The sequence below is a fragment of the Emys orbicularis genome, chromosome 7 (assembly GCF_028017835.1).
Source record: "Emys orbicularis isolate rEmyOrb1 chromosome 7, rEmyOrb1.hap1, whole genome shotgun sequence".
In the NCBI taxonomy this organism is placed as follows: Eukaryota; Metazoa; Chordata; order Testudines; family Emydidae; genus Emys; species Emys orbicularis.
This window is the reverse complement of record NC_088689.1, coordinates 17,591,864-17,619,530: the sequence shown is the minus strand read 5'-3', so window position 1 is coordinate 17,619,530 and position 27,667 is coordinate 17,591,864. Positions and strand designations below refer to the sequence as shown.

Genomic DNA, 27,667 nt, shown 5'->3' with positions numbered 1-27,667 from the left:
CATAGATTTACATGAGACTATTCATTGAATAAGTTGCTACACTGTGAAACTGCAGCACAATCTAGCCATGGATGCAATTACGAGCAGCTTTTGGACTTTATTTTTCAACACAATCCAAGGACTGAACTGTACCTCTTAAGCACTGCCTGCTATATGGGGCAGTGTGAAGACGCACTGTCCCCTGGGGAGCACTAGTTGACAATGTGTTTCAGAAAGGCACGTGACCTGATTGCAAACTGGCTGGTGGAGGGCAAGGAGTGGAGCCATAGCTCCATCTACTCTTCACCCTCTTTCCCCCCCCCCCCTTACACTGATATGCCTGGACCCAAGATCTAGGTCGCTCACATTTGGGAAGCCATGCCTACTCCACCCACTGGCAGAGGCTTTGATTCTTGGCTGCCTTCGAACAGGCCAAGCAAAGGTTATGAAGGCTTCTTCCTCTCTGCTTCTCTACCATATGCAGCTGTGTGAGGGAACCACAAACTATCTGACGTGAAGCAGCCGGCAGTTTTACTTAGAGTCGTGAGTATAGCTGACTAAAATTTTTTTGACTGAAACATTTTCCCATTGAAAAATGTAGTTTCATTGAAATTTTCCACAGAAAAATGTCAACTTTGATTTTTAAAAATTTTCAATAGAAAAATTCCAAAAAAAAAAAAATTTTTAGTTTAATTTCAGCTTAAACTGTAATTGTGTTTTAGTTTCTCACAATTCTTGTCTTTCACCCTGGAAAAAAAGGGAAGAAAATTTAAAAAAGAGAAGGGGGGGAAATTCTGAAAAATCCAAAACTGATGATGATTTAAGAATGGTTAAAAATTTCCATCTCACCTGGCAACATGCTAATATCTACTCTGTGAGCTTGATTCTGTGGCAACTTACTCCATGAGTCATCCTTTTGCTTTCAGTTGTCAGAGAACAAGAGTCCTGTACATTTTGATAGCCTGTCTCGCCACAAGAACAGAGCAGACTGGCAGAGATGCAGACTACATGCCCTGAACATGCACACACACATCTGTGAACCAAACCAAAGCTGGCTGGTCTAATTTTATGCCTATGACCCTTCCCCCCATTCCTCACATTACAAAAACTGAAAGGACACACGACTTTCTCATAAACTGCTGAGTTGTATTTTGCCAGTTAAGTGTGATTACAAATTCAGACTTTAGATTAATTATTTCTTCCACTGCAGCTGTCAGGTCGGACATGTACAGCTACAACACCAGTTTAAATTAGCAGATGTTCCTCAGCAAAGCGTAGGAAAAGAGAGTAAATTATAAAATGTGTGATGATTTGCTGCTGTATGTTCAGGGCTAGATTGTGACTTTAAACACAGCCGCAAGGAAGGGATGTGCATAAGCTCCACCAACGCAGGCGAGCTCCAGGAGGTGTTATGACTCCAAGACACCCCTCTGAGTCACCATACACCACCTGCTACCCCTTGCTCCTGGGAGCTAGCGATTTACTGCTGACCCAGACTAGCAGAAATATCACATACCCTGCACCGGCTCAGTTAATCTACACAGTGAGTAGGGGAGGAGGCTGAGTCCAGGGCTTTGCCCATTCCCTAACTTTCCCTGCCCACCTGCTCCAAGGGGAGTAGCCCCACTTACACTGATATGCCTGGACCCAAGATCTAGGTTGCTCACATTTGGGAAGGGGAATTCTTACTCTTACTCCTTTCTTCAGACACATAGTCTGAGTCACAGCCATTCCCTCAATAATTAGTTGCACCGACAGCTTCAAGCTTCTCTTGAATATGGTTCTCTGACACTGCTACAAAAAACAGGATCAGAGAATTGTATTCAAGAGAACCTACTGAAACTCTGCAGAATTCCCAGACCCACTGAGGGCAGGGTTCTGCCTGGCCCTATCACACGTGCACAAAGGGAGGGTGGAGGGAAATCAAAAGGGACAAGCAGCTTCCCCAGCCACTTGCACGGCCTGCATAAGGACCAGGCAGAATTTCTGTCAAGATGCAACGTCTGCTGTCCTCCATACTCATCCAGGAGTAGCACCGCCAAAGGGAGCAGGAAGAGATAGGGAGGTAAGAAACCCCGGATGGCTTCCCCCTGCTCCCGGTGGGGAATGGGAGGGGGGGAAGAAGCCCCAGGCGGCTACCCCATCCCTGTGGGGAATGGGGAGTAAAGGGAGGGAAGCCTGCCAGAAATCTGGGAGCCTGTTGGGTGGAACTGCCAGCAGAGCTGAGAGACCAGGCTCTCAGCTCCCCACACTGCCCCTCTTAGGTCGGTGCAAGTGCTCATGGTGAGGATGCTCACCACCAACCCAAGGAGGGTAGTATGGACATGCACCACCACAGTAATTACTGCGTTGGTTGTAAACTGACCTAATATAGGTCGACTTAAGTTTGTAGTGTAGACGTACCCATAGTTTATAATTCCAGATGGTGGCAGTGATGTCCCTAAACTGACAGTTTCCCAAAAGTCTTTTCAGGGTTCCCAGATTGTCTCTGGAGATCTGCGCTTTGCATCTGGTACACTTCCTTGTAAGAGTCCAAACAGTCCAGAGATGCAGGATCTTTCCTTGAATCCATACTTACAGCTTCTGCTCACAGAAAACAAGCTGACAGTGTCACTGCCTACATGGGCTTTTCCTTTGATGACAGAGAATGAGGAATGCATTTTGAGTCTTTGACCTCCGAACATCACACACAATGACCACTTGCTTTGAAATTAGCACTTTTCTGCTAAAGTTCTTCATTTGAATTCCACAAAGCTTCTTTCTTGTCTGATGGATTATTTTGTTACAGGGGTACACACAATGTAAATGTTTGATACTACATTATAATGGGATACAGATAAGTGAAAACAATGCAAGTAACATCCCACTAGTTTTCATGAAGTTTAAACACCAAATACAGTCTCATACATTTAACAATCACTTTGATCTATACTAATACACAAATGACTTGGCCTGGGGCTCTGGCATGAGCTGGCACCTGGTCAACCAGCGTCACACACCCCATCTAGTATTTACTAGATGTGTTAACTTTCTACAACATGAAGGTTAACACTTCTTCACACTGTAGCGTTTCCACATAATACGTTTAGTTTGCTGTACTTAGGGACAGATCACCAATAGTACATAAAAATAACAGGACAGAAATCTCAACCAATTCTCACTTGCTGTCTTTCTTCCACATTTTTCCATTAAGAGAGCATAGAGCACCTGAACCTGTGGTTCCTGCCAGATTTGCATGGATGTTGGGAGGTCTGTGATGGTCAGGGCCATTGAGATCACTTTTCTTCCACCAGATCTATTCCCTTGGCCTCCTTAGCAGCATGTCTCCTGCAGGGACAGGGCTCCCTTGGGCTGGACACCAGCAGGTAGATGAGATCATTACAGTACTTGTCTGTCTCTTGTAACCATTCTGAAAGTAAAAAGTCTAGAGACTGTTTTAAATTAAGTAGCTCAGAAATTTCTTGCTCTGGCAAACATTATCTTCCCCAGCTAAACAGTGTATGATGTAAAGTGGCTGTCCTGTATGCCTTCACAGTCACTGCACTACAGGCATTTAACTCATAACTGTGCTTTGTAAAGCACTCCTGTATTTCAAGAGCATGAAAAGCCCTGTGTAAATGCTATTCCAGCTGGTGTGTGACTATCACTCACAGATTATCTCATTTGTGACAGTATCTATTGCTTTTTTTCTTTGATTTTTCTTTGATTTTCCTAATCAAACCTATTAAGTAAACAAATAAATAAAAGCCATACTAATTAGAACACATTAACTTTTCCACTGTGAAAAAGGCCTGTGTATGGAGACACAGCAGGAGGAGGAAAAAAACAAGACAGTAGCTACAGTAGATGGCTAAAGAAGGGCAGGGGGAAGGACTGAAAGCTTTCAAAAAAGGGAAACATTAAAGATACTTAAAGATGTGTGTACAAATACTAAATTAAACCTGACAGCACCCAGCAAATTTGAAATGGAGAAATACTAACGTTGATATCAGGTTGGCAACTTCAAAGGGCAGGGAGAGGGCAAAAGCAATCACCTTTTAAATAAGAGATGTCCAGGAGCAAGCAATAAGCAATCAAATTTCAGATAGAGGCCTGGGAAGAAGACAGTACAAAGCGTTAAGAGTGTATAATAGAAAGTGAAGGGTGAGGGAGGGAAGTTGAAGAAATAACATACCATGCTGAAGCATATGTGGAAGCCCAGGGCATGAAGATGCATATTACTGGGGTTTATAGGCATTGCTGCAGTGTTGCAGAAAGTAACTGAATTTTGGCGTTTTATGGGTTTTATGGTGGAAAGCCATATTGTTATAAATACAGTGTACTTGTGTTGGATTGTTGATATCTGAGGGCTTTTGAAATTACATTGCTATCACCTAGCTACATCAGTGGAAGGTCAATTGTGGATTACTGTGCCCTAGTATGCTCACACTTGAGCCATGCACACAAAATTGGTATTGAACTAAATCAGTCCAGGAGGACCATCACAGGGACTTTGAAACCAACTCCCACACTGTCACTCTACTGCCTCGTAGGGATTGCACAACCATTAGTAAGGTAGGATGCCTTCAGTAAAAAGGAGAGACAAAAACAGGTGCATGATCCAAGACATTCACTGCATGGATACATGCAAAGCACATTGTCAACATCTGGTACTCCCAAGGAACTATTCAAGATAAATGATAACACCAGGTCTTGGCTGCCATTTTGGAATGACAAGCTGTGGTGATGATGATAATGATCGATGATGGAAGGTCCATGGCCCCAAGACAGCAAAGTTCTTCACAAATGCTTAATTTTAAGCATGTGAATAATGTCACTGAAGTCTGAGAACTGCCACTCTAAGGGCCTGATCCAAAGCTCACTGACTTACACTGATGTAAATCAAGAGTAACTCTGCTGAAGCCAATGGAGTTGCCCAGGTGCTTAATTCCACTGATTTCAATGGGCTTTGGATCAGGTTCTGAGGACACAAAACTGGGATTTTCAAAGTTGCCTAAAGCATTTGTTTATCCAGTTCCTATTAAATTTACTTGGAACTGGGCACCCAAACTCCCCTAAGTGTTTTTCCAAGACTCAGCCTATGGCTGCTTCATATCTTACTGCTGTTGGGATTTTCAACACAAAACATGAAAGCCGAAGAGAAAGGAATTTGATTTGTGGCCACCTAATCTGGCACAATGGTCACATCAGTGTAAAACTGATGTAAGCGAGATGAGAATCAGTTCTGTAGCTTTCCAAGTTGCTGTAGCACTATATTAAATAACAAAGGTCCCAAACACCACTCACTCATGAAACCTTATAATCTTTCAGAGGAATAAATTCATGGCTTTGGTATATTCAGTGCAGCATCTAAATGAAATTGTAAAATAGAAGGGGCTTGATTCTCTCACAGCATTTTTCCATAACTTCACTGGTGTAACAGTGGAATTACTTCTGATTTACTGCAGTGCAAAAAGAGAGTCAGGCATACGATGTCAAAAAAGCATGTTTCTCCCAATGAAGTATGGAAATAAACTTATGCTCATTTGGGTTAGAAGCTCTGCTTTTAAAAAAATTTAGCATTAAAAAAGAGAGTTGCCAATTTCCAGAGGATATATGATCTCAAAAAGAGGCTATTATGGAACATTTTCACAACACTGCTGCTTTCTGACACTGTTATAAAGAATTTGCAGAAACTGTGCTGCATTTCTTACACTGCTATAAAGCTAACATGGGCTCTTAATTCATACTGCGGTAACCCGAGAGCTTGCAAAAAAAATGCTTTTAGCCACATGATGTCCGTGAAGCTTCCAGCGATGTGTAATTAAGTATTCACTAATGAAAACTGAATTTGACATACAAATGCCATGTAGTCGAGATTACTTACCTTAATTAGTGAGTCTATTTACTAATTAGCAATTAATAACTACTAACAAATGCTAATCAGTAGTAAATTAGTGATTGCTAATACCTTCACTATTAAATTAATATGATTGTGTTAAAATTATAGTTTCAAATAATTCTTTACCGGCAACAACACTTTCGATATTTCAAGGTCAAGAATTTTAATAAGGAATTTAAGCACACACTTAATGTAGAGTGTGTGCTTATGTGCTTTTCTTGTATCAGGGCCCAACACATTGCAGTACTGAACTCTAATTGCACAAATTATCTGCTGGGTTTGTTTTGTGGACAAATACTCCCTACAGGCAAGGTTAAGACCACAGAAACAACCTGCGAACCTAGATCTCCAGAGGTGAAAGACTATTTCATTACTACACCTACTATCGCTGTGTTGTTTCTGTCTGGCTATTTGAAGGAGCCTCGGTAAATGTATATTTTAGGGGACTTTCTGAGCAGCATATGTAGAGCGATAACAATTTGCCTGCTGCACTGCACCGTACGTATCTGGCTCAGCGCACAAGGTCTTCTTAGGCTGTATCAAATGAAATAAGTGTTGTATTGATCCTACTTACAGAGCAGTGACGTTTATTCTATTATGCAAAGCACTTTAGAGAGATTTTAGCTTCCTTCTAATTACTTAACTGTCAAGTCTGAGCAGGTTTGGGAAACAGAGCCTGGCATCATTCTCTGGATAGTAACGGATAGGAGTCTTAAAGTGTCTTTAGACAGTAGAGGAAGTAAAGCTACTACAGCCAAAGAGAATTTATTCATGTATCAGGCACTGAAACCAGCCTGTATTTTTGATTACAGGAATTAAGATAATCACAAACTAAATCCTATATTCTTATTAGGCCATTGGCATTAAGAGTAGGGATTTAATAATGCTAACCTCTGAGGTAATAGCACTGGGTAGTCTGCATTATTGGGTAGCTGAAGGGCTAATTTTCTAGTGCCACTGAGTTAATTATTTCAACGAAACATCTTTTACTTCTCCCTATGCATGCACAGTTTGTGTCTTGGCCAAATAAGTATCAGCCAGGCAAAATAACTACTGATATCCTACAATACAGAATCAAATGAAGAGAACCTTCCACAGCAGCACATCTTTTCTGAAAGAGAATCATACGCAGCAACAAAAATAGAAGCCACATCATTTAGTTCTTATCCATAAATCCTGCTGTCTTGTTGGAAAAAATCAAGTCAACACAGAAATCAAATAAATTAAATAATGTTAAAAAAATCTCCTCTTCTGTGTCATAAACCCTGTGTTCAGATATTGACTGCTTAGATTATTAATTCTTAGGCAGTAAACTCTCCAAGTCCCTGATTCTGAAACTTATGAATGTACTTAACTTTAGACTGGTGGGTCATCCCATGGAATTCAATGGGCCTGCACATGGCAGTAAATTAATCATGAGCATATTTCCAGGATCAGGGCCTTAGAATGTAAACAGTTTAGGGCAGGGACCATCATGTCTTTATATGTGTTTATAGCACTTAGCCCAACAGAGCCCCAGTCCCTCACCAGGACCTCTAAGTGCTCTACATAAAATACTAATACTCAGAAAATTCAGTCAGTACTCAAACAGTAAATGCTGTAATTTTAGGAAGGATACACACTATTCTTAAGTACCAAACTCAGCTTTAATTATGGAGCTGCTACCAGTACTTCCATAATACTTATAATAACACTAACTCTAATACTAATGATGTTCGGAATGAGATCTTACTTATTCCAAAGCACTATGAAATTCCCAGTATATGTTTTTATTTAGTTTGGTCACATTATCCAATAATTGAATCATTCCAATTCCAGAATATAGCTCTGCTATATCTTATGTGTCGAACAGGATTAAGTGTGCTTGTTATTAAAGTCTGCCATTCCAGGCCAACGGGGGCTGTGGGAAGCGGCGGCGGCCAGCCCCTCCCTCAGCCCGCGCCACTTCCTGCAGCTCCCATTGGCCGAGAATGGCGAACCGTGGCCATTGGGAGCTGCGATCGGCCAAACCTGCGGACGTGGCAGGTAAACAAACTGGCCCGGCTCGCCAGGGGCTCCCCTAGTTTGGGAACCACTGATTTAAAAGTTGAAAAAATACTTAAAACTTATCATGTGAACCTTCAAAGAAAAAAGTATGCTGCTTAAATTAGAGAACAAATTGGGGGTGAATTGGGTACTCCTTGCCCTGGTTTTTAACAGAAGAGTGACCACTTTGTATTAGCAAAAGCCACTGAGCATATCCCAGTTTAATTGGCTCCATCAAGTGAAGTTTTACTTCATTAAACCTCTAGCTTAGAGATGGTAATATTCTATTCACATCCTGCCATGATCCTTCCCCACTCCACCGTGCACACTAGCCATGCCACTTTGTATGCTTTAGGTTTCTTAAATTCATAGTCTTTAGCAAATATTTTTCCATGCAGTTGAAGAAGGTGAAGTCAAGTCCTGCTCATTTTAAACATGGGAAATAACTTCAGTGGGACTAGTCAAGGCAAGCAGGATTTGGCCACTGTTCTGCTTCAGCTTTGCATCCAAGTTCATAAACAAGATTAAATTTCCATATTACATCTGTTGCATCAAATAAAAGCAACCATTGGGGACTAAGTATGTGCTCAGGTCACTAGGACTACTTGTGTGAGCAACCTTTTCTTTTTAGTTCAACTCTTTAGCAAGCTGCCAGTCTGACTCGGGCATTTAGAGTAATGTTAGCCATGTCTCATCTTCCAAGCTTTAGAGTGTACAAATATTTGATTTAAATATGTCGAGGCCTTGCAGCTGTCTTTATAACAGTCAATTCCTGGTCTTACTGAAGTCACTGCAAGATTTGCTGTTACCTTCAATAGGATCAGGATTTGATATATATAAGCATTGCTTGGTAATACAAGTATGGCTAATCTGCTGTACTATCATGCCTACCTACTTGTAATATTCTTACTTAAAAGTTACCTTTTCTTGGAAGTGCATACTATACTTTGGGCACAAATTAACTTTTTTGAATCTAAATGGACCAAATTCTAAGTAGAGTTACTCCAGTTTAACCCAACTGAAGTCAATGAGGTTGCACTGATATCACTGGGAGAAGAAATTGGCTCACTGGGACTTAAATCATTGTAAATAACCACTTTGTAAATAACCACATTGTAAATAACTTGGATTTTTAAAATTCTTCACACTGTAACAATCAGAAAAGTTAAACCCATGACCCTGGTCCTCAGGCCCATCTGAACTGCACTCAGGATTGGATGTCTTTCTGAAAGACAGACTCTAGTTTGACTACACGTATTTGGGCTTGAAAGACAGAACCCAAGGTCAGTTTACCAACTAACTGAGTTAGTATGGTTTTTCTAGCACTACCTGCACATTCTCTGTGGATAGAGAATAGACTAGGAATGGCTCTGAATTACTTGCAAATAAGCTCAAGTCATTTTTATATAAATGAGCTGAATTAGTTTTTGTTTTTATAGGTACATTTTCGGGTTTTTTATTTTTTTCTTCGAGTGTCACAGTTGCTGCATCCTAGAAAGTGTTGCTGGGGCCAGATGGTTGTCAGGGAAATGTTGCAAAACTTGCACATAACCTTCATAAAGGTTTATTCATGAGAAAGTCTTTAGCTTTCCTTTTATTATACCACTTATGACTCAAGTCCTACATGGATTAACCCATGTGAATGATGCATTTCTTTGCATGTGTGGAAGAGTTTACTGAAAAAGAAAAGGTTAGAAAACTTTTCTTAGGAGATTACATGCAGAAATATTGACCTCTTTGCTATCCACCACTCCAAAAGAGAGCAGAGGCAGCTTGGAAGAGGGTTACAGTCCAGGGCCAAGCTTTTCAGAAGTGATTAGTGATTTGGGGGACCTCCATTTTTGGGTGTCCAACTTGAGACACTTTAAAGAACTCCCATATTCAGAAGGCACTGAGCCCCTCCCTCTGAAAATTAGGCCCCTTTTTGATAATGATTGTTACTTAGTCAGAGCAGAAGCACACTTTATCTCTTAAAGGTTGAACTTTTCCGTGTCAATCAGATCACAATACTAAATGTCCCTGTTGTAGGGATAACAGCATAATTGTATGGCTTGATAGCCAATACCACTTGCAGTACAGCCTAGTTTCTCCTGCAATTAGTTGATTTTATGAGTCTGCAATACACTAAATGTAATTGTCAGCTAATTTTCCTAAATGAACACTATGAATTCAACCTACTGAAGCACAGCGAAATGTCATCTGCATCCCAACTTGCAAAAGCTGACCTCACCATATACACCAAATAGCAGCGCTTCGTTCTAATTGCACCTTTACTAATGATGATAAAGCAACATGTGACTCCACATAACTATCAAATGACCACATTCTAATCAGTGTCTATGAATATAAATTATAGTTTAAAAGATTATTACATACATTAAACAGCCGCTGTCAGGTCAAGTCTGGCTCCAAATGCATGTTTTGTAGAAGTAAGGTTTTACAAAAGCTAAGCCATTAGAAATGGTTTCATAGTGTTTGTTCTTTTTATTTCCACTAGAAATGGGTTTTTAAACAAATAAGCATTCGCTGGGAGTGTTTGCCACGTAGGACTTGAGCCTCTGAACATGCACCTGCTTAACTTTACTAATGATGCAATCCCATTGCAGTCAATGGAACAGCTCATGTGAACCAAATCATGCATATGCATAAATATTTGTAGTACCAGGGCCTAAAACATTTTCACCTTAGTTCATGAAAACCTCAGAGTAAAGTATCCAAGCACCCAAACTTGCCAACACTGAAAGCCATGCTTAATGTAATGCAAATGAATAGTCAAAAGAATTGCTCTGTATTTGCACCCATATAACTGAGATCAGCAGTTGGGTCCAGCGAAAGTACATTGAAGCAAAACTGATCAGACTCGGTGGACCATATCCACAGCTGATAGATCATTAATAAAGTTCATAGATGCCAAAATGGGCCACATTCTCCTCTCTTACACACAGGTGTAAATCAGGTGTAATTATGTTGCCATTGACAGATTTGCAGCAGTGTAAAACTGGTGTAACTGGGGGCAAATCAGGCCTACTAGTCTACATAATGTATCAATCTTCAGTAAGTATAAATACGCTTAACTTATTCTATATGCATTTCCCTGAAGCAGCAGGTATCAGTTCAACAGATGAGTCTATTATGTATTTCATTTCATAGGGTGTGTGATTTGATAAAATACTGTATGCATTTGTAACTTTAGCTTTTAAAAAGTGGGATAGTTACTATATACATACTTCTTAGCTACTTAAATTGGGTTTTTATTTAATTATGCTTGCTCAAAGCAAGCACACTCCCATAGCAGCAGCAAGAAATTTTCTTGCAAGTTAATAAATAGAATTAAAATCTTCTCTTCACAAGTAGGTGAGTTATCTGGCAATCAGGCTGTTGGGGATGATGTCAAGGGAATCCACTGAAAATGCTTAGGGAGTTCACTGACATCCAAATGGAAAGGATGGGGTCTTCTCATTCAGTGGACTATGAATCAGTTGAAGAAGAAGCTTAAAAGAACCATGAGGAACTAGGTACCAGGGGGTCCGTGCCTGAGAGGAACCATCCAGTGGGTTGTGACCCAAAATCTGAAATAAAGCTATAAATGGTTAGGAATGAAGAGACCTTACTATAGCAGTCCACAGAATCTGGCAGACCCAGCAGCGCTCTGAAGATACAAAAGCCAGGAGCCCTCAGCCCCAGTTCCCAAAGTCACTAGTTCTTTAAAGAAACAAAACAAAACTTAGTTCATAGGGTGGGACCTTAGAACCAAACTGCTCTAGCCCCACTAGACTGTTCTTACAACCTCTTCAAGTAAAAGAATATCACTTTGACCTTATATATGTGAAATATGGAGTTCCTGTCCCTCAGCATTAAACCTTAGGCACACATTGACTTGTCCAAAAAGTTCCTAGCATCTAATTTGTTGTGGAGAGTTCGAAGCGTGGTCTACCCTTAAAACTTATATTGTCATAATTATGTCGGTCAGGGGTGTGAAAAACCACACCTCTGAGTGATACAGCTATGCTGACAAAAACTCCAGTGTCGACACAGCTATGTTGATGGAAGAGTGCTTCTGTCGGCATCACTAACATCATTCATAGATCAGCTTTTCTATATCAGCAGAAAATCGCCTTCTGTCGCTACTCAGTGGCGATGCCAGCATAGTTATGCCAACATAGCCCTAGTCACTCACCTTCCATTAAAACAAGTGGAAGTCCCAAAGCAAAAGCCATGCGTAAGTCTTTGAAAGTTTACCAGCAAGTAGTCAACTTAAATATTAACTCTAAAGAGAAGGAACATTTGTAACTCTTTTGTTAATGAAAAATCAACAGAAATTGCTTTTTTCCCAATAAATTAATCTGACATGTTATAACATGCTGTAGAGACAGGAAAGCATCATTTAATGCATTGGCATTTGTACTATGTTCTATCACAGGAACTGCTCAGTATATTAAAGTCACTGTGCCTGATCCCTACAATGTGTTAGGCAATACAACTCCTAAAAAGTTATTGAAAACAAAAGCAATTACTATTCGTCATATATTATTGATAAACTATTTATAGACTTGGAACTGTTGCCACCATCTTGTTTTTGGCTTCGAGAGCAATGTGTATTGTATGTTGTGATGCATAGTGGTAGCTTCCGGAAACAATGCAACATGACAAATCATACATTAGAGTGAGGCTGCAATGGAAAGCTGGAGCATGCACGTTAACACATCACTTTTCTGGTTATGGGAATCTAAACAAAAATGAAACTACCTAAAAGTTAAGCTGCCAGAATTTATTCAGAAAGTAGCGGATACGGAAGGCTGGGTGAAGAAAAAAGGATACAAACCCATTGGAAAGTGCTATGGAAGTATCGATCCTGGCTTGCCACACAGTAACTCCCCACATAGACAAATCTTAAAGGTCTGGAAAAGGATCATGAAGAAACCCCTGGGCCAAATCCTATACCCACTGAAGTCAATGGCAAAACTCCTGTTGATTACAGTGGGGCAGTTTTAAATATTTGTGCTCAATGGGTTAAATTAAAAATTAATGGGTGATGGAAACAAAAGGACAGATTGTGTGTGTTTGCTTTTGGGGTAGTCAATGAGTTTGCACAGAAATCCTCTTCCCCTTCTACCTTCTGCCAATGCCAGAATTCTCTATGAGAAATTATTTCTAATTTTCCAAGATATTAACATAATTACTCTCAACAGTGACCTTAATTCCAGTTTTGTATTGCTTCAGACTAGATTGCGAGGCATAATATGCCAGCCAGATACTAACTATTTACAAAAGTGGATACCACTGTTACACAATGTTCAACTTATTTCCCTGATAGACGTCCCTTGTTTTTCAAACATTCACAGTAGCTTCTCGATCATTTTTAAATGTGATTAATCCCACCTTTTATCTCATGCCCCTCAGCAGAATCCATTTGCTTTGGACACAGCCTTTCTCTGGGACATATTTGTCCCTTTCTTCTGACTGTTGCATTATTTAGGTCAAGTTCCAAATACTATTACGCTTTCTGGTTTATTAAGTTGTTGCTGCTGGCAGCCTTTCAAGAACTAGCTAAAGGAAATAGTTACACAATGGAGATATACATTTCCTTATCTTGATTATTTAATTTTAATTACTGCCAGAAAGAGCTCTCCTTTGCATTAATTTTATACCAACCTTAAAGTTAAATCACCTATTGCCTTAGTCTCTACTGTCACAAACTTTAAATTCAAAACAGATTTCCTGCTGCTTTCTCTGAAATAAACAATGGAAATGTGACATGCAACATTAAAAGAAAAGAAATGTCAAGCTGCTATACTTTGATGGCTAGTTTATTTGTTCCGTAGGAAGCTGATGGCTTCTCCTAATAATATTCAAAAGCAGTTGTAGCTTCTTGTTTCCTTACAGGCAATTTCTAATTTGTAGAGTAAGAATTGAGTTTACAGTAAAAAAGAAAGATGCAGTTTTCACAGTAATTTTCAACCATAGAGAAAATTGTAGTGATCTTTCTGGAGGCTATACACAGTCCTCCTTTTATCAGCACACCATATGAATTACCCAATGGCTCCATCCTAACCCTACACAATACCTGTGCATGGTCACCCAGTTTGATACATTTTACTTTTCTACTGGATTAAAAAAAAATAGCCAGTCATAATTATTTATTCTTTTAACCTTGCCTACACAGGGCAGGATGAATGCCTCAGTGCAACACCATCTATATGTAACTGACTTAGCCCAAATGCAGTCATGAAAGTCACACAAACTTACCACTTGATTTTCATCTCTTTGGCATAGCTGCTGTTTATTGATATCCATTCTCTTATAAGAGTTGTCAATATTTTCTCTTTTCCTGCCAATCCATAGCTATTATCATTCCTCCAGTGTTCAGTATCTCCTTCACCATGATTTGCTCTATTTTTGAGTTTTCTGCCCCACTGGGCCAGATCTTCATCTATTTCCTTGAGAGATTTAGCCCTCCATGTGTTATTCACCATATTATCCTTCAGCCCATGGGTTCTCCAACTGTAGATCCAATGGCATCACAAACACTGGCCCTTTTTTATGGCTAGATCAGAGAAAAGTCCTGAAACTATGGGGGTCGGTCCCCAAACACAGTTTTTATTGTTGTTGTTGCTGCAAAATGGGGTCATGGTATGGCAAAGTTTTAGAATTGCATTAGTTCATACTTTGCTGGCCACCCATTAGCTTCTATCCCATCTTCTCTCAATGTCCATTTTCTTTTCCATATAGTCTGTTATAGCTGATAATGTGTTAAAGCATCGGCAATAGATAACACTGCTCTACAGCCAAAATGCTTCTGAAATAAATGTAGTCAAACTTTACTAATTCTGCGTCACTGAGAACGAAAATGATGCTTAAAATTGTTGATTGGCTCTAGTTTTCAAGATATGCTATTGGGTCAGTATATACGACCCTTGACTTGGGAATGGCGGAGGATAAGTGAGTTATAAAGGGAAGGGATCTCAATTTAAACCAGAAATGACTAAAATACATCTTTGACTGGATCTATGAATAAATCTATGACTGGGTTTGGACAGTACTTGCTTTTTAGGCAAAACAATGAATGATGCAATCTGAAGCTGGTATTGCGTCATACATGATATGAATTGCATCGTGTTATTCCTAGAAGTCATGGATGATGCAATCATAACGAAGCTTACATCACTCTGCTGAACAAATTGCCCTATATCAGCTCTAGAAATCATACAGTGTTGTGCTCTCTTATTTGTCAGTGTTTGATTTTGCAAAGGGACACATTTCTGTTTAGCCAAAGTGAGCAGAGATGCCTTGTACTTGTGTGAACAGTGCAGATAACTTCTGCTATGTTTGTGGTGAAGTGACTTTTGCATCACAAAAGCGCAGTATAACCACTATGGTTAAGAAAGCCTATCACCTTTATTTTGGCTGCAAAATTGGAGATCAGGACAAGAGGTGGGCCCCACACATATGCTGCAACACTTGTGCAACAAATCTTCGCCAGTGGTTGAACAGGAAAAGGAAATCTATGCCTTTTGCAGTGCCAATGATTTGGAGAGAGCCAACAGATCATACCAGCAATGGTTACTTCTGCATGGTGCCTCCAGTTGGGAAAGGTGTGTCAAAGAAGAAAAAGTGGACTGTGCATTATCCAAACATTCCATCAGCTATACGCCCAGTACCCCACAGAGAAGGACTGCTGGTTCCTGATGCACCAGAATCATTCTCACTTGAGTCAGACGAGGAAGAGGAAGAGGATGAAACTTCTGGTCCTGAACCATCAATGTCACAGGACCCACATTTTCTCCCATCCTCCTCCTCTGAACCACACCTCATAACACAAGGTGAACTGAATGACCTTGTCAGGGATTTGGAACTACCCAAGAGTAAGGCAGAGCTGTTGGGCTCCAGACTACAGCAGTGGAATCTCCTGGCAGGTGATGTTAGGGTTTCCATCTTCCGTGACCGTCAAAAGGATCTTGTCCCATTCTTCTTCATGGAAGGTGATCTTGTAGCCTGCAACAACATCGATGGTGTGATGGCAGCCCTCAACATCGTTCACGATCCAGATGAGTGGAGACTGTTCATTGATTCATCGAAGACGAGTCTTAAAGCTGTTTTACTGCATAATGGCAATGTTTTGCCATCAATTCCAGTTGGTCATGCAGTCCATATGAAGGAAACCTAGGACAACATGAAACAACTTTTGAGGTGCATAAACTATGACCAACATCAGTGGCAGCTTTGTGGCGATTTGAAGGTTGTTGCTCTCTTGCTTGGTCTGCAGACTGGATACACAAAGTACTGCTGTTTTCTCTGCGAATGGGATAGTCGTGCAAGAGATTCCCACTACATCAAGAAAGATTGGCCACTCCGACAGTCATTGGAGCCTGGGAGGAAAAGTGTTCAGCATCCACCACTTGTTGAATCAAGGAAGATTTTGTTACCACCCTTACACATCAAGCTGGGTCTGATGAAGAACTTTGTCAAGGCCATTGACAAAACACAAGCAGCTTTCAAGTACCTCCGTGGAAAATTTCCAAGGTTAAGTGAAGCTAAGATAAAGGAAGGTGTCTTTGTTGGTCCTCAGATTCGTGAACTTCTTCGAGATGATGCATTTGACCATGCACTGCATGGCAAGGAAAAGACGGCATAGAAAGCCTTTCAGTTAGTGGCAATAAATTTTCTCGGAAACAACAAGGCAGACAACTACAGGTTGTTGGTGGAAAACCTCCTCAAGGCATACAAAAGCCTTGGTTGCAACATGTCACTAAAGATACATTTTTTGCACTCTCATCTAGATTTTTTTCCACCGAACAGCGGAGCAGTGAGCGACGAGCACGGCGAGCGATTTCACCAGGACATTGCAACAATGGAGAAACGCTATCAGGGCAAATGGAGCCCATCAATGCTTGCAGACTATTGCTGGACAGTGACAAGAGATGCTTCATTTAATGAATACAAGAGACAAGACAAGAAGCGCCGAGTAGACACTGAATAGGACTAAACTATGTACATAATAGCTTTTTGCCTTTTGTTTCATAATAAATTTTATTTATATAACCCTTTTGCTGATTTTTAACGTGTTACATAAACAGGACAGGTGAAATATTATCATGTAAAGCAACCATAAACACATGAAAAGACCTAGGTTTACAATTTATGATTAAAACTCTACTATCTACACAATATACATAGACATCAAATGTAAAAACTTAAATATCTTAGAAACAGTAGCCAATCAGTTGTTTTAATTGTCATATTTGAATTCAGCACATCAAAATACATAACAAATAGCACATTTTATCTCTGAAGCAGACGACTTCTCAAAAATTGTAGACCAGTGTAATTTGTGTTTCAGTATGAGATGTGGTCTCCAAATTTTGGAGCAAAATCAATTCATTCAGATGCTTTTATTTTATTCGCACACATTAAATGAAATCATGCACTATTTTTATTTAAGTTCAGTTTTGGAAAAATCAAAAACCTGCATGCTCTTAGTCTATCCAGCATTTCTGATTCAAAGACATCTTTGCATCTACTCTCTGAGAAACCACCAGGCAAGCTGTACATTTTAAACATTAGGGAAATATAGGGGACTGCTCACAGAGTAAGGTACCATTCGATGTGAGCAAAGGTGGCAGAATCTGGCTCTTAGAGAGAATGTTTGTTTTGGTATTGTACTGATTCTAACTGGTAGACACTGAGAATTATGTAAATACAGAAAAGAAATGCCACTATTTTGGGATTCATATTTCAGAAACCTCTTTCTGCGTTGCACAGTTTGTGTGATTAAAACTAAAAGAACCCAATGGGAAAGAGGTCTATAATGTTACTAAAACAGAATTTCTGTTGACTTCGTGGAAAGTGTAATTTGCTTTTGTTTTTTTACTTGAAGTACTATATACCCTTCTTATAAAACATGGCTAGATTCTCAGCTAGTGTAAACCACTGTAGCTTTCCCAAAGGCAGTGAAGCTGGGCTGATTTACACTAGTGGAGAATACAGCTCCCTTTCTATAGAAGACAATAGCTATGGAATGAATATACAGAAAAACAAACAAGTAGCTCTACGCTCACACAATTTTATTGTAATAGAATTTAGCACCAGGCTAGATACAACATGAATTCCAATTAAAATTCATTTTGGAAGCATGCTTTGACTGGTTTTCATTAGTAAGTTATAGATTTGCAACTTTGCTCTGATTGGGCAATAAAATCAGGAATAAATTATAATGATATGAAACTCAGCCAGCCTCAGTTGATATGCGGTCTGAATAGTTATTATAAATGAAGCAGCCATGGTAAGTAGTTAGTTTCTCTCTAAGACTTGATTCACTCATGTTGTACCAACTAAGTCCCTCTTTTGCACTTTTTTTTTACACTTTACTTTTATTTATTTATTATTGCTTTGCAACATGAAGGAAAGTATTTTAAAACATTAAGTACTATGTGTATTATCCCACACTAGGATAGCACATTATTCTGCTGACAATCAGGTTGGAGTTCCTGCAATGACTGTATTGAAAAGCTCCAAGTTTTCGTATGCAGGGTTAGGCCCCAGTCCTACATCAGGATCCATTAGTGTAGACCAGGGGTATCCAATAGGCAGACCACAGGCCAAATCCGGACTGGCAAATGGTTTTGAATGGACCGCAAAATCTTTTTATTTACTTATTATTATCATAGAATCATAGAATATCAGGGTTGGAAGGGACCTCAGGAGGTCATCTAGTCCAACCCCCTGCTCAAAGCAGGACCAATCCCCAACTAAATCATCCGATAAATCATTATAAACGAATCATATAAATCATCCGATAAATAAATCATTATTGTTGTTGTTGTTTTCTCTGGAATCTGGACCTTGACTGTACCTTGACCAAGAAATTTGGACCTTGACAAAAATAATTGATTATCCCTGGCATAGACCCCTGCGTTTTACAAAACTGTTTCAATACTAGCTAGAAGGTAATGTGCAGTGTGATGTTGCAGTCTATATGGTTTTATAAAAATATGCTAATGAGTGAATATAATGTAACTGGAATATGCTTCATGCAAAAGGTCTCTTGTAAGGTATCATTACAAAGCTTATAATCTACTGAGTGTGATCATCCTATTTGTATAAATGTACCACTCTGGTATCTGAAACTAGAAATATGAAATATAACTCTGAGGGCCTATTGTAATTATGCAAAGTGTGGGCCATTAATGATGGTTTGGAATCTTGATGACTCCCATTAACCAGGACAATTGTCTGCAGATGGCTGTGTTTTACCTGTAAGTCTTCCTGTATACGTGTGTGCTGGCAAGTGGGCAATGAAGTCTTGCAGTGACATGTGATCATGTCACCTGAACTGGAATCCATCTTTAACCTGGTGTCTTTCCATTGAGAAGGAGGGGGTGGGAACCCAGAGAGGGACAAAGGATTCCCACCTTATGCAAAAGATATATAAAGGGGTGGAACAGAACAAAGGGAGGGAGGAGCCATCATGAAGAATCCCCTAGCTACCACCTGAGCTGGAACAAGAGCTGTACCAGGGGAAAGAATTGTGCCCAGGCCTGGAAGGTGTCCAGTCTGAGGAAAAAACTTACTGAAGCATCTCTGAGGGTGAGATTATCTGTATTCAGTTTGATTAAACATAGATTTGCGCGTTTAATTTTCTTTTGCTTGGTAACTTACTTTGTTCTGTCTGTTACTACTTGGAACCACTTAAATCCTACTTTCTGTATTTAATAAAATCACTTTTTACTTATTAATTAACTCAGAGTATGTATTAATACCTGGGGGAGCAAACAACTGTGCATATCTCTCTATCAGTGTTATAGAGGGCGAACAATTTATGAGTTTACCCTGTATAAGCTTTATACAGAGTAAAACGGATTTGGGTTTAGACCCCACTGGGAGTTGGGCATCTGAGTGTTAAAGACAGGAACACTTCTGTGAGCTGCTTTCAGGTAAACCTGCAGCTTTGGGGCAAGTAATTCAGACCCTGGGTCTTTGTTGGAGCAGACGGGAGTGTCTGGCTCAGCAAGACAGGGTGCTGGGGTCCTGAGCTGGCAGGGAAAGCAGGGGTAGAAGTAGTCTTGGCACATCGGGTGGCAGCTCCCAAGGAGGGTTCTGTGATCCAACCCGTCACAGCAGTATATAGGCTCAGTCTCTGTCTCTAGTTACACCTGCTTGTATGCTCTGAAACATTTATTCAAGTGATTAACATTACACACTTCAATAGTATGTAAGGGTCTAAACGTTTGCAGTATTAGGGTCATGTGAGTATGCAGGAAAATGCATCTTCCAGCTTGTGAGGATTAAAAAAGTCATGCAGGGCAAAATGGGAGCAGCTGTCCATTATGTTTGCTAGAAAAAAGGATCGATTCCGTTAGAATCTTACCACTACAATTAATGACATTTATTCTCCTAATTAACCACCAACCTTTAAGGTTTTAATTTACTACTGAATGTACACTGCATAAAATATATGAAAAAGCCCTTCTGATATTAAGCAGCATCACAGACTAACTATAACTGATATTTCCCACCCAAATTAAACATGTTTAGCAATGCGTTTCCAAGAACCCTTCAGGAATTTCCCCACACACAGATCAAGATAGGGACAAGTGGGACAAGTTCTCATTACTCCCCCTACTCCAAATTCTGCTCTGGCCACTGGAAAGGGCTCTGCTTGCCTGCAGATTACTTACTACAGGCTGAGAGAAAGTCAATTAACTGACGCAGCTGTGAATGGGCATGGGGTATAAAGGGATTCAGAGCAACAGCCTTTGTGTGTGGTGCAATTGCTCGGGTGAAATAGTCAGAATGGGTGAAAGTAGGAAGCGGATGTTTCTGCTTCTGATCATTAATACAGTACCGTACATTGCTCTAACCTCTGGGACTTGTCTAGGAGTGTTTTAGCAGAGTTGGAGACTCAAACGGAGTTAATATTTCCCCAAGACAGTCCTATGTGCCATCACCTGCTCCATCCCTTCTGTGGGCTCTAGCTAGAGCTCTGTCTTCATGGCAATCTGTTACCTTGCAATGCCAAAAGTCTCAGATGGTAATAACTGTAATAACAGGACCTCTTTGGAATAGGCCACCTGATCAAAGCTACTGATCTGAGCCTTGGCCCAGCTGCTCGCCAACACTCTGCTTTGAATGCTGCAGCCAACAGGGTTATCTTTCAGATGGGGCTGCATGAATGTGGCAGTGTTCTGCAGGTAAGGACTGGGTTTGCGCTCTCAAAATTAAACTGTTCAACTCTAGTCCGCTTGCATGGTCAGTATCTAATGACTCCCCCTTAGCTCTGTCTAGTTGTGGATAACCAGAAAACTCTTCTGGCTTGTGTAATTCTGAAATCTCTAAAACAACAGAACCTGGAGGTATTATTGGTGTGCTACCCTAGATTTGGCAAGGTTCTCAGCACAAGTGCAGTCACAGTGCTAGCTGATCCGTGCAAGGTGGAACAGGAAGCACAGTACAGACAGTCTGGTGGTCTGTGCCCTTTGTTTACTCCTCCCGTGAAGGTGAGAGAAGCTGCTGGGATTCGGCTTCTCCCTACAGCCAGCTGTAAGAAGACAACGGCACTGCAGGGAGTCAAGCTGTTGTGCTACAATATTCTGAGTAGGGTGACTGTACGTCCCATTTTGGCTGGGACAGTCCCTTTTTTGAGCTCTGTCCCAGCCATCCCAATTTTGTTTGTTTGCAAAAGTGGGCATTTGTCCTATTTGCTCTTCCCACCTTGATCAATGCCCACTTTTGCACAGGAATGTGGGGGTGAGTGGCAATCTCAGCCCTGCACAGAGAGGGTGGCAGGGCTCGGGCGAGCAGCGACGTCAGCCCCAGCCTTGCACAGGGGGCAGGCAGGGTTTGGGCGAGCAGCAACGCCAACCTCGTGCAGGGAGGGGGAGACGTGGCTTGGGTAAGTGGCTCAGGCCTGTTTTCCCTTTGGGAAATATGGTCCCCCTAGTTCTGAGAGTGCACTGCATTGTGATGTGACTTCAGTATGTGACACTGGAGTGAGATAAACACTTTAATGGGTATTAGGGGTGGGATCCTCAAAGGGACTTAGGGGTTGCAATGTTGGGTGTTGTGGCACCTAACTTTTAGGCACCTTGAAAATCACGGGAACATCACTGCAATGCACAAAGCTGCGCTGGGTGTCTAGGCTCCCTGTACGCTGCACGGGGCGGGATAGGTGCCTTACAATGTGATCCAAAGAAGCCAGCATGCTAGTTGGGGAGGCTCTTAAGCTAATCAATGGGAGATGCCCAATGACTATTCCACTGGGGATAAATCATTAAATGGTGGTTGGGCCCGGGAGAGACTGGGACTAACTCTGTAGTCTGGTGGTTACGGCGTCCACCTGGAAAGTGGGAGACTCCGGGTCCACTCCCTCTGCTCCAGTCCCTCTTTCATTATTTATCCACATTGGAACAGCTTCTACAGGAGAGATGGGAGCCCCACACCAGAATATCCCATAGCTCAGTGGGTAGAGCACTCTCCTGCGAGGTGGAAGCCCCCTGTCCAAGTACTTTCATGCCCTCAGGTGGAGTGGGGTGAACTGCACCTCCCAGCTGAGTGCTTTAACCAAAACTAAAAGTTATAAGGCGAGAACCACCAACACTGGCTCCTCCAGCCAGATTTTGAATGGGACCCGACCCAGTAGGCATAGTCAGAGGCCACCTGCTGGATCATCCCTCCTCTTCCCTCCCCCCCCCCCCATGAAATAATAGCTAAATGCTCATCTTCCCCTGGTTTTGTGATTCGCTCTGGGGCTTAGGCTGGAAAGAGGCATCCAGACACCTAGAGGGAGGCAGCAGTGCGCATGCCAGAGGCAGAAATGTAGGTGCTGCAGCTGAGGGAACCTTTACCTTGAAAACGTAGGTGCCAAGTGAGTTTAGGTGGCTACAATGTTCAGTGGGGGTTTTGCAGATCACAGTGGAGCCAAAACTGGGACTGGGGTACCTAAACCAAAGCCTTAGTACCTCTGTGGGTCCCACCCACAGGCTGCATCACATCTACCTTTTGGTTCTCAAACTAATTAAAATACTCTGTTACTTCTATAACATTCCTAAAGACTACAACTTTGTACAAACCAATCTGCCTAGGGAAATGACTAGGGGTCTCATTTATCTAATTCCTTCTGACAGGTGCCTGTCCTCGTTAAAGCAGATTAGGTGTGAATTCATGTAAAGCTGCTGGGATGAAGTCCTCATCCACTTCACACGGCCAACCAAAATCCAGATCAGAGTTTACTAGGGACTTTCTCAAGTGTGTCATGCTTGAGAATGAAGAGGCCTCCCATATCTGAGATGGGGATCAATTGACTAACAAATTTACTTAAAATGAAATTGTCCCACCCTATACTGGCTCAGGTACATCTCTGAAAAGAAGTCTTGGTGGTAGTTGAATGCATATTCTCCACTTGCAATCCAGAGTATTAAAGTAACTCTTTCCACAACTGAAAACTGGAGTAACTAGGACCTTTAAAACTGCCATTAGTGAAAAATCACCCAAAGGAGCATTTACTACATTGGTGGGTACCTGGGCACCATTCCTTTTCTTTGGGGTAAAAAGACAATCTCTGAGGGTGACCTGATTCCAAACAGTTGTGGGTCTACAATTTGGGGGAAAGAACCTGACTATCACTATTTCTAATACTTAGAAGGCAGAAGAAACTACTGAATGCAGTTTATAATCTCCTCAGGGCGCTGCAGATTTCCATGGCATATGATGACAAATGTTTCTGCAGGAGTTACCCTGCCATGGAGCTAACACTAAAGGCCCAACGTAGCCTGAGTGCTAGATGCCTTGCTGATTTGATAGTCTTTAAATGAAGAATTAATTATACTAGATTCTCTCCCTTCAATATGTGAATCTTTCCAGATGACACCAGACAGCACAAACCTTTTTTACAACCCATCCCCTGAAAACAACTCTATTATCTTAAGAACAAATCCAGCTGTGATTCCTATTGAGTGTTGTTATCTAAGGTGAGTCAGGCACTTTAATCTCATCTTTCACATTTCACTTGCCAGTCTCGGTTCTGCTTTAGCAACCGGGGTGGGGGGGGAGGGGATCCAGATGTGGGCATTGCAACACTGAGTGTCTCAGTGTCTAACTTCTAGGTGCCTAGAAAGTCACAGGAACAACATTTCAATCAACAACCCGAGTTAGGGAGCCTAGGTGCCTAGACAATGACACTGCCGACTCTTGGGGAGCTGGAGTATATCAACGGGAAAAGCTCTCTTGTCAACATAGTTCTGTCTGCACGGGAGGCTAGGGCAGTGACGTAGTTATACCGACATAGACCAAGCCTCATAAGTCTGGGCTGCAGGAAGGTGCCTATCTCTGCTAGTGTTCCACAAACAGGAACCCACTGCCTGGAGTCAGGCATCTTAAGCACCTAAGGTGTTCCTTGCAGGAACAAGTTCAGCACCTGCCTTGCTCCACACACAACCTCCAGAGGAGGAGGTGGTAGTGCTGGTGCTGCTCTAAACCAGAGAGAGAGAGAGAGTCTCTATAGTCCAGTTGCTAGGGCTCCCACCTGGGAGGTGGGAGACCCTGGGTCCCATCCCTCTGCTCCAATCACTCTTTCATTACTTAACCAGCTTCAGCAGGAGAGATCGAGGGAGCCCCACGTCAGACTATCCCATGGCTCAGTGGTTAGAGTACTCACCTGGGATATGGGAGACCAGATTCAATTTCCCCCTCTCTGCCTGAGGTGGGGGAGGATTTGAATAGAGACTCTATCTCTTTTCTTCCAGTCAGGCAGAGAGGGGGAAATTGAACCAGGGTTTCCCAGATCCCAAGTGAGTGCTCTAGCCACTGGGCTAAAAGTTAAGTTTGGCATCACCGCCTCCTCCAATCAAATTTTGAATGGGACCTGATCCAGTAGGTGGCCTCTGAGCTCATCTACTGGATTTGCCCCTGCATGCAACTTAAGTGGCTACATGCCTATCTGCCCCCTGTTTGTGAATTGCTGTGTAGCTTAGGTGGGAGATAGGTGTCTAGATGCCCGGAGGGAGGCAGAAGTATGCATGCCCCAGAATTTCCTAGGGAACTTTTGCAGTGGCAAGTTAGGTCCTGAGTTTAGTGCCTACAGGGTTAGGCGACAGCCATGCAGGAGTCTAATAGATCCCAATGGTGATGCACATGGGGGACTTAGGTGCCTACTCTGGAGTCTAGGCACCTAAGTTGCTTTGTGGATCCCACTCTGGGTTTCTATCTTTCAGGAGAAACAATGTGAGCAGCAAGCAATCAAGCCAACATGGGTTCCCTTCAGGTCTACGCTATCTGCAGAAGAGAGGCTGGGTTTTTCCTTGTATCTGATGAACGGTAGGCGGTATGAAACATGTGGGGACTTCCTTGGCAGTAGCCAAAATCATAGCAGCATGAGGCAGATGATATGCAAAAAAGACTCCTTACTGGGTCTCTTGAAGGCAGAGGAGTCTAGTATGTTGAGGTGTAGGCATGTGTGTGTACACATTTGGGTTTCCAGTTCAAGTTACTTTCTATGCGGGGGAGTGATGAAAGCTTCCTGGGGGAGTAGCTCAGTAGGGACCAGCACTTATCCTGGAGAATGCACTGCTTCTTGCACCTGATATGTCTGGCTAGAAAGCATGGGCTTTCTTCTGGAAAGAGAAGATGCTGCATCTTGTAATGATCGTTGTAGTAAATACCCCCACTCTCCTCCTCAAACACAATAATAATGGGAAACACTCTCCCTTGATTCACCTTTGTTAATTCTAAGTGCACAGCTTGTCGGGCTTTTGCAGATGACTGGGCAGCTGAGAGGACCTCCAATGGATTCCACCTGGGGGATATGATTCACATTCAAGCTGATGTCAGTACTGGAAGTCATGTTGTGCTAAGGCGCTTTACTGACGGTTGTGTAGCTATGCTAATTCCACAGCGGGACTCCACTCTCCAATATGTGATCAACTTCAATGGGTAGGATCTCGGCAGGAGGGGCTTTCATGGCCTGACATACCTTGTAAAGAGCTAGTGAGCAGAGGATTGCTCTAACCAGGGTCTTTTCAACCGAGCTATCTAGTAGATGGGAGATCAGATGATACATCCTCAACTTTCCTATCCCCATGGCCTCAGCAAGATACCCTTCAGTTCACAGTTGACATTTCAGGTTTGCTGGAGATACTAGAAACTTGGTAAGATCTGTTTCCTTTACTCCGGACTAGAGGCCTAGGTCCTGCAACATTGTAGTTTACCTTGTCCCACTCTGACAGTTTTGATCCCTCTATTCACAATTGCCCCTAGATCTATATTACATGCCATATGAAGGTCACTGCAGCCGACCAAGCTCCAGATTCTCTGAACAAGGCTTGTTCCTTCAACAAAGCAAACAATATGTGAGTAGACTTTTTGGGGGTGGAAGGGGAGGGGAGAGGGAAATGGAAGAGCAGTTGAAAAGCCAAGGTTTCTCCCTGTTAATGTTGCCATCTCTCCCCCTGCAGCTGGTCACCTGTGGAAGGCCCCAGGAATATCTGTAGCTGCTGTGAGACTGGGAACTGTGGGTCACTTGGAGGACAGAAGACTTATCCTTCTGCATAGACCCTGGAAGAGAGATGTGCCTTCTAGTCATGGTATGTATGTTGCATGCATCTAATCAACAAACAGGGAGCATGTTTATCTTCAGGCAGAGTCTGTAAAGCTTTCACTTGGTCTGACTAAGTGAACTATCAGGTCTCGCAAACACGTTCGATGGGTGAGTGGACTAACTCATAACAAGCTCCCTAATACTGTGCCTCTTTTAGTGAAGCAGCACCTACTTTCAGGGAAGCTGAGGCTGATAGTGTGGTGGGACCTCTTTCCATCCTTGATGCAGATCAACACTCCAGGAATTTTCCAGAAAACATAACCAGAGTGACAAAGATGGGATCACAGGGTATGAATTTGACTGTGTGACGTGGCTGCGAAACTCATGACTCAAGTCCTAACCCTGTGTCTTCTCTTACAAGTGTAGCAGAGAAGCCTCTGATGGTGCAGTGGTTGTCATTGCTTGTTGCAGCCATTCACTTGCCCTCACTTTCTTGGGACTCTTTCATGTGTACAAGAAATACAGAAATTATTGGTCTGTATTTCCTAGTCTGTACAATAAACAGGAAACTATATTTCAATCTCTGTGGTCAATCCAGATCTTCTAATGGGGCAGAAGTGTCCCTGTGTGATGTAGTGGGCACTATGATTCAGTAGTTATCTCTTGGTTGAATACTGTGGCAGGGGCGGCTCTATGGTTATTGCCACCCCAAGCATGGCAGTCAGGCGGCTTTCGGTGGCGCGCCTGCGGGCGGTCTGCTGGCCACGCGGATTCAGCAGCATGCCTGCGGGAGGTCTGCCGGTGCCGTGCCTTCAGCGTCCCCGCCGCCGAATTACCGCTGAAGCCGCGGGACCAGCGGACCTCCCGCAGGCATGCCACCAAAGGCGGCCTGACTGCCGCCCTCACAGCTTGCTGTGCTGGTGCCTGGAGCCGCCCCTGTACTGTGGGTAAGAAACACCTAGACTGAAAGGAGGGATGGAAACTATCACCTTATTGATTAATTGGCACCAGCCTGGATCTCAAAGCCCAGCTGTTGCCTTCTTTGGGTAGAAAAATTCAAATAGTCTCTAGTGAATAAGTCCTTTCACCAGAACAGCTTAGCACTACAAAGCTGGTCTCCTGGACAGTATTTCCTTTCATATGGGCGTCCCCAATACCCACGAGTAGGTATGAACGGTGGCTGTGTACATAGGAATAGAGCTGGTTGCAACACTTACAATTCAATGAAATGTCAAAATGGGCTGGTTTGTCTAAAA

The 27,667-nt window shown here is 42.2% G+C and overlaps 1 pseudogene; it reads left to right on the top strand.

The window, feature by feature from the left end:
* LOC135881078 (zona pellucida sperm-binding protein 3-like) overlaps positions 1-26,425 on the top strand; it is a 32,981-nt pseudogene extending 6,556 nt beyond the window's left edge.
* Positions 26,426-27,667: the final 1,242 nt, after the last annotated feature.